This window comes from Leptopilina heterotoma, unplaced genomic scaffold (genome assembly GCF_015476425.1).
Source record: "Leptopilina heterotoma isolate Lh14 unplaced genomic scaffold, ASM1547642v1 Lhet_264, whole genome shotgun sequence".
Taxonomy (NCBI): Eukaryota; Metazoa; Arthropoda; class Insecta; order Hymenoptera; family Figitidae; genus Leptopilina; species Leptopilina heterotoma.
In genome coordinates, this window is record NW_025110974.1 from 361053 (window position 1) to 369600 (window position 8548).

Consider the following 8548-nt stretch of genomic DNA (forward strand, 5'->3'; position numbering starts at 1 on the left):
AAGAAAAGAATTATTTTTTATTTATTTTATTAATTAAAATAATAATAATAATTAGTAATGAAAAATTCCAATGTAGGTATTTCTCAAAAAGACAAATTAAATATTTTATTTGTTTATAAAAAATTTCTTACCTGCAACGAAAGTGACAATAAATGTTAAAAAGAAGCAAATGACGATTTTTGATGCGAGACAACGCATTTTGAATTAGATTCTTTTTTCTAGTAAAGCTTTTTCTCAAGATATGCAAATTTGAACATTCAATTCTTCTTTCATAGGAGAAGTAGTCTGTGCAGTCTTTTTTGAAAAATGGAAAATTACCATCGCATTATCTTTGACGGTTGAGAAAAATTTGTTTACATATATTTTGTTGTTTAATGAGGTCAAAACTAAAATTACAGGTAATAGAAACAATGTACCATTTTTCATTAGTAACAATTTTTTTTAACAAAAAGTTGATAAAATTCTATTTTTAAAATGTTAAAAATAAACATTTTTTACAATATTTATTTTTTGCTTTCGTTTTTACTTTCTGTTTTTTTTTATTTTTTTTTTATATTTTGTTAATGTTTTCTTTTTATTTATCTATTTAAGAATATTTTTTTATTTCGCTTACATTGTTTTTACGTTCAATGCGACAAATTATTTCTTATTTTATTTATTTATTTATCATTTCATTAACGTCAATGAAATACAAGTAGGTATCAAAATAAACAGAAAAAAAAAATTTTTTTTTTAATTTTTTCTTTATTTAAACACTTGTGATTTATTAATTAATAAAGACAACATTTGCAAAAAATTTTTAAAGCCCCTAAAAGATTTAAATTAATATTTTAAAAATTAAAGAAAATATATTTAATTTTAACATTTAAAATGAAATTTTTTAGTATAAAGAAAATATTTGCAAAAACAAGGCAAAATACTTCCTCTATGAGGAAGTAATAGGAGAAAGGAAATAATAAAATTCATTTTTGTTGCTTTTTTTCCAACTACTTTTTTTTAATCGAAATCAAACTGTATTGAAACTTTTACTCCTCTGTATATAGTGACTCGAACTTAATAATAAATATAGAAAACGAAATATTATTTTTCTTATATAAAAAAATAAAATAAAAACTTTTGTCATAAAATGTAAATAAAATATTAGTCATTAAGGACGTTTTAATATTTACTCTACAATTAGTTTATAATATTTTATTATCATTCGTTTCAAAAACGAATAAAAAAATTTCTTTGTTTAAATAATAATCTAAAAAGAAAAATTATTAAAATAGAATACTTTTTCTTTAGATAAATATAACTATAAACAAAAGACCTCTTCCCTTTTCTCAAGAATAATTAATAATGTAATAAAATATATTAATTAATATTTTATTATTGTTTATAACAATTTTTATAAATAAATTTAAAATGGGAGGGGGAAAATTAAAAGTTTTAATTATTCATTGTTTTCAACTTGTTTGTAAAAATTCGTTTACTGATTATATCCATGCACATGATGTTTGGTCTAGGAAATTATTATATCACACAGGAACAAACATTTTTTTTTAATAAAAATTTGTCTATTTGGTTAAGAAGAAAATAAATCTTACCCAGTATTTAAATTTTTTTTTGCATTGCGTTTATATTTGAAATAAATAATACATTTTTTTTGTTTACAAAATTTTTTAATCCCAGAATTCAATGTAAAACAAAAGAAAAACAAAAAATTAAATTGTCATTTTAAAAACCAGAGAAAAAAAATTCATTTGTTTCGAATTTTTTTCTTTTTGTTGTAAATTTTTAATAATCATTTAATTTTATTTATTTGTTTATCGTTTTATTAACGACAATGAAATATACAATAATTATCAAAATGTTTGACAAAAAATAAATGAATAGGAAAAAATTTTTTATTTGAAATTATTTTCTTCATTTAAACGTCTTGTGATTTATTAATTAATGAAGACAACATTTGAATGTTACACCAGATTTAGTTTTGCATTGATTCTTACTAAGTTTATCGGCAGGACATTTATGATTCAATAACATTATGCAATGACCCTTTCCACCATCACATTTCATAGCCCCTAAAAAATTTTAATTAATATTTTAAAAATTAAAAATATATTTAGTAGTTTAACAATTAAAATTAAATTTTTTAGTTTTTTTAATCTGTTAATCTGAATATTTTTATAAATAATAATTTTAAAATAACAAAAAAAGTTTATTTTAGAATTTAATAAAAAGAAATTTAATTTGTAATTTAAGGGAATTTGAAACATTATGACATTACAGATTGAGCAAGTCAAATCCTCTTAAAAGAAATTTATTTTTAAAATATTAAAAACAAATTAGATTGGAAACTAAAACAAATAAGAAATATGTATTAATTTCTATAATTTTTAAATTTAATTTATTAAATTAAATATTAACTTACCTGATATAAAGAAAATATTTGCAAAAACGATGCAAAATAGTAGAAAAGAAATAATAAATTTCATTTTTCTTGCTTTTTTCCAATTCCTTTTTCTTTAATATCGAAATCAAACTGTAATACTGATATTAAAACTTTTTTAATATTCTAATTTATAAATGAAAGAATAATAAATGAAATATCAATTTCTAAATATTTACTTTGAAAATAATTCAAAAATTATTAATTAATTTTTCTAACTTTGAAACTCGAATTTGAAAATGATAAATTTTTAGCTCGCTTTTTATAGTGAAAAAGTTTCATGTTATTGCAAAGAATTGTTTATAATTAATTTTGACAGTTAAAAAAAATTACCTATAATTTATATTCTTCACCAATAAGATGAAGGCTATAATTATACTTAACATTACAACGTATAATTTCTAATAAGTAAAATTTATTTTTACGAAAAATTGACAAATTTTTATTTTTTAAATCAATTAATATTAATGAATTAATAATTAATTATTTATGATGACTTTAAGGTTGCCTCTTTTTAGCCTCAAAAATTGTTGATTATTAAAATACATAACTATCTCTTCTAATTAAAATTTTTTTTAATTGTATTTGTCAAGAAGTTTATTTTTTGAATTAATTAATATAATATCAACATATTAATTATTCTTCCCAAAATTATTAATTCGTTTATAACAATATATTTGTTATAAATAAATAAAAAATAATGATTAAACATAAATATAAACAAATAATAATGTAGATTATAAAAATTTTTAATTTCTAGGTTCCAAAATATAAAACCAAATTGTTATAAACAAATATAAAACAAATTTTAAATCGCAATAAAATACAGAAACCAAAGAAATGATTCTAAAAATTTGAAAAATTACTATAGTAAAAAAATAATTAATTCCTAATGATTTTTTATTTTTTAATTTTTATAAAAAATTGTTATAAACAATTTGATATTAATTAATAATTTTATTAAAAAAAGATGTGAATTTTTAAATCTACAATTCCGAGTGAATATGATTTAATTTTTTATTAAATTAATTTTTAAAGTCATTTACTTATAAACAAAAGATTGTGGGTAGGTCAATTGTTATTAAAAAATATAGTATTGAAATCGTTAACATTTTTCCTTGGTCTTATTTTTGTTGTTGTTGTTGTTGGTAAAAATAATTAACACGTCAATAATGAAAGAAAAACAAATTTCCAATGAAAAAAATTTCCAATTGTACAATTGGAAATTGTAATTTTTTCATTGAAAAAATTTTTTCATTGGAATTTTTTCCAATTGTACAATTTTTTTGGTTTTTAATTTTTTTTATATTTTGCTATAGTTTTCTTTTTATTCATCTATTTAAGAATATCTTTTTCTTTTGGTTTCACTTGTTATTACGTTCGATGTCAAAAAATTAATTTTTTTATTTATTTGTTTATCATTTTATTAACGCCAATGAAATTCAATTATCGAAAATAATATTGGACAAAAAATGAACAGGAAATAATTTTTTATTTGAAATTATTTTCTTTATTTAAACACTTGTGATTTATTAATTAATAAAGACAACAATTTAATGATACAGCATGACTAATTTTGCATCCATAACGTTTAAATTTATCGGTAGGACATTTTTTTTGGAATGCATATGTTATGCATTCACCCTCTCCACAAGCACATGTCCTAACAGTCCCTAAAAGATTAAAAATAATATTTTAAAAACTAAAAATATATTTATTTTAACAATTAAGAGTAAATTTTTTAGTTTTTTTAATCTGTAAATCTGAATATTTTTGTAAATTATAATAATAATTTTAATGTGGAGGTAACAAAAAAATTAAATTTTATAATTTAATATAAAAAAATTTAAGGGAATTTGAAACATTATGATATTACAGATTGTGCAAAGAATGCATTCTAAAACTGTGACGTCATATAGTAGTTCAAATTTCCAATAAAAGAAATTTATTTAAAAAATTTTTTTTAAAATTATTTTGGAAACTAAAACAAACAAGAAATATGTATTAATAACTTATTTTTAAAATTTAATTTTTTTAATTAAATATTAACTTACCTAATAATTTAATATAAGGAAAATATTTACAAGAACCGCAGGCAAAATGGGAGAAAAGAAATAATAAATTTAATTTTTGTTGCTTTTTTTCCAACTACTTTTTTTTTAATATATCGAAATTGAAGTGCAATACTAATATTTAAAATTTTACTCCTCTATATTTAGTGACCTATACAAAAAAATTTTGTTTAAATAATATAATCTAAAAAGAAAAATTATTATTGAAATATATTTTCCTTTAGATAACTACTTATAAACTAAATAAACGTAACATTTTCATTTATAAATGAAATGTCAATTTCTAAATATTTACCTTGAAACTAATTAAAAAATATTTAATTAGTTTTTCTAACTTTTGAAACTTGAATTTGAAAATGTTAAATTATTAGATCTCTTTTTTTGTGACAGGGTTTCGTGTTATTTCAAAGAACTGTTTATCATTAATTTTGTCAGTTAAAAAAAATTACCTATAATTTATTTACAACGTATAATTTTTAATAAATAAAATTTATTTTTACGAAAAATTGATAAAATTTTATTTACAACGTATAATTTTTAATAAATAAAATTTATTTTTACGAAAAATTGATAAAATTTTATTTTTTAAATTAATAATTAGTTATTTATGATGACTTTAATGTTGCCTCTTATTTTTGGCATCGAAAATGGTTGATTATTAAAATAATTGTCTCTTCTAATTAAATTTAATTTTAATTGTATTTGTCTAGAAGTTTATTTTTTAAATTAATTAATATATCTACATAGGTATTAATAATTTTTTCCAAAATTATTAATTCGTTTATAACAATATTTGTTATAAATAAATAAAAAATAATGATTAAATATAAAAACAAATAATGTAGATTATAAAAATTTTTAATTTCTAGGATCAAAAATATATATTTTTGTCTTCCTTTGTCTTATTTTTTTTTTTTTTTTGATAAAAATAATGGGAACTCCAATAATGAAAGCGAAAAAAAAATTTTCACTGGAAAAATACAAAATTAAACATAGTTAAAGAAAGAAAACCAATTTAGAACAGAAGAAAATAGAGTTTTTATCTGTATATTTTGTAAGAAAATTTTAGAACAAAAGCGTAATGATTCAAAATTACTCGAAAAATTTGCACAAAAAACAATTACTTTTAATGTTCCTGATAATGTTAATAATTGTTGATAATTGATAATGATTATCATCTTTCTTTTTCTAAACAACATGGCACCATTTCATATAAAAAGGTGACGACTTTTTCTAAATTTTCTGTTTTAATTTTAAATTTAAAGTAAAAGAAAGGTATTAATAATTTAACTTCAAAATGCGCTGTTTATCATCGAAAGTCATCTTTTGCCTACTACTGACAATTATTGTTACTAGCGCCTCGTCGACCTCTTATTCCGAGACGTCTTCATTGCTTCCAAGTTTCCATAAAACATGTCCATTTATTTAAAAAATTTTATTGTTTTCATATAATTTCTTTGAAATAATTTTTATTTTTATTTATAGTTTCAAAATTTAAATTAATTAAAATTAAATAAAAATTGGAACTCCAATGATATCAATGATATTAAGAAGATCGACTGTAGCTCCATCTTTCAAGAATATGTGAGTTTTTAAGGTGCTAAATTTCATTTGGAAATGTGAGTCCGCCCTTCTATTCACTTTTTACATTGTCAATATGTACTTCTTTTCTGTTTCGATATTTTTCGATTGTTTTCGATATTTTCGACCTTTTCTCGATTTCTTCTTTTGTTAAGAAAATTAAAAAATAAACTTTCGTAATCGGTGAGAAAATAAAATTATTATTATTATTATTATTAATATTTTGTAATAACAAGAAATATTTTTATTATATATTATATATTATAACTTTTTTAATAATTTTTAATTTGTTTATAACAAATTGTTTCAAATAAATAGAAAACAATGATTAATTTCAATTAAAAATAGATGATATTCTTTGATTCTGAAGATATAAAACTACAAGAATGAAAAAATGTTGTGAGATTGATAACTACTTTTTACATTTTTTAAAATTAATTTAAACCAAATTGTTATAAACAAATATAAAACAAATTCTAAATCGATAAAATACCGAAACCAAAGAATGATTCTAAAAGTTTGAAAAATTACTATAGTAAAAAAATAAGTAATTTCTATAATGATTTTTTGTTTTTTAATTTTTATAAAAAATTGTTATAAACAATGTGATATTAATTAATAATTTTATTTAAAAAATATGTGAATTTTTAAATCTACAATATTCCGAGTGAATATGATTTAATTCTATTTTAAATTAATTTTTAAAGTCATTTACAAGTCATTTATAAACAAAAGATTGTGGGTAGGTTAATTGTTATTAAAAAATATAGTATTGAAAACGTTAGCTTTTTTTTTTTTTTTCTGGTTGTTGGTAAAAATAATTAACACTTCAATAATGAAAGAAAAACAAATTTTCAATGAAAAAATACAAAAATAAACATATAGTTAAAGGAAGGAAACGAATTATTTTTAATGTTCCTGATAATGATAATTATAATAATGTTGATAATGATTATCATTTTTTTTTTCTATAAACAACATGGCACCATTTCATATAAAAAGGTGACGACTTTTTCTAAATTTTCTGTTTTAACTTTAAATTTATAGTAAAAGGAAGTATTAATAATTTAACTTCAAAATGCGCTGTTTATCATCAAAAGTCATGTTTTGCCTACTACTGACATATATTGTTACTTTTGCGAACGGTGAGACGATAAAATTATGTTATTATTAATATTTAATAATAACAAAAAATATTTCTATTATATTATATATTATATATAACTGTAATATAATGGTGATTCCACAATGACGCTGATAATTTATTAAAGTTTTTCTTCCAATTTCTTTTATGCATTTTTTTTTTATTTATTATTTCGGCTAAAAATTTTGAATAAAAATAAAAGATAACATATTTTTAATTAAATTTTTTTATTTTATAAACTATAAAAGATTAAATTTACATAATTTAATAATTTATGTAAATTTATTCTCAAATTTCAGGCATGCCTTGCAATGGTCCTAATGGATCCTGTCGTCCCAGGTAGAAATTTCAACTCAGTACTGACCAGTCACTGACAAGTTTTTCTAGATACTGGCAAGTAATTGACCAAGTAACTGGACAGTTTTCTACTCAAAATCTAAAATAAAATATAATTTTTCCAATTACTGGCTCTTGCTATTTTATTTATAATTATATACCTATTTATTTATACACTTTTGTGTTTATTTTATTTTTAAATATTTAAGAGTAATGAACAATTACTCTATGCCAATAAATATAATAAGTCGTGGCTCTAGTTGCGCCTATTAACAAAAGAGAAATTCAAATTCCAAAAGACAATTATTTTTGTTTAATTATAAAAATAATAATAATATTAGTTAATATTTTTCATTATTCTTCTTCTTATTATATTATTATTGTTTCAAAAACTAAAAAATAAGTTTTTTTAATTTTTTTCAAAATAAAAGAAAGTGTAAAAAAAGTATGTCAACAAATATGGTTAATTTTAGCGAGAAAAAGCAAAACTTGTGTATTTTCTCGGGTGATAAAATTAATTTCAACGAAATATGTTGCACAAAACGTAATTTATGTATTTTAATTGTCATTGGACAAAATAGTGTGACATCATTGAATGGCATTTCAAATTTAATTCATCTTCGTGAATTATGGATTGTCGAATGTCAAGTAAATGTAATAAATATTTTTATTCATCTATTATTATTATTATTATTATTATTATTATTATTATTATTATTATTATTATTATTATTATTATTATTATTATTATTATTATTATTATTATTATTATTATTATTATTATTATTATTATTATTATTATTATTATTATTATTATTATTATTATTATTATTATTATTATTATTATTATTATTATTATTATTATTATTATTATTATTATTATTATTATTATTATTATTATTATTATTATTATTATTATTATTATTATTATTATTATTATTATTATTATTATTATGAAAATTATTATTCAATTATTATTAT

The 8548-nt window shown here is 18.6% G+C and overlaps 1 long non-coding RNA gene across 2 annotated transcripts; it reads left to right on the forward strand.

The window, feature by feature from the left end:
• Nucleotides 1–5770: 5770 nt before the first annotated feature.
• On the forward strand, nt 5771–7698 carry LOC122503592. 2 transcript variants are annotated; one of them, XR_006301758.1, is made up of 2 exons: nt 5771–6125; nt 7531–7698. It is a non-coding gene; the product is annotated as an uncharacterized LOC122503592 (long non-coding RNA). The 2 variants fall into 2 exon arrangements; XR_006301757.1 differs by having other exon boundaries at nt 5771–6090.
• Nucleotides 7699–8548: the final 850 nt, after the last annotated feature.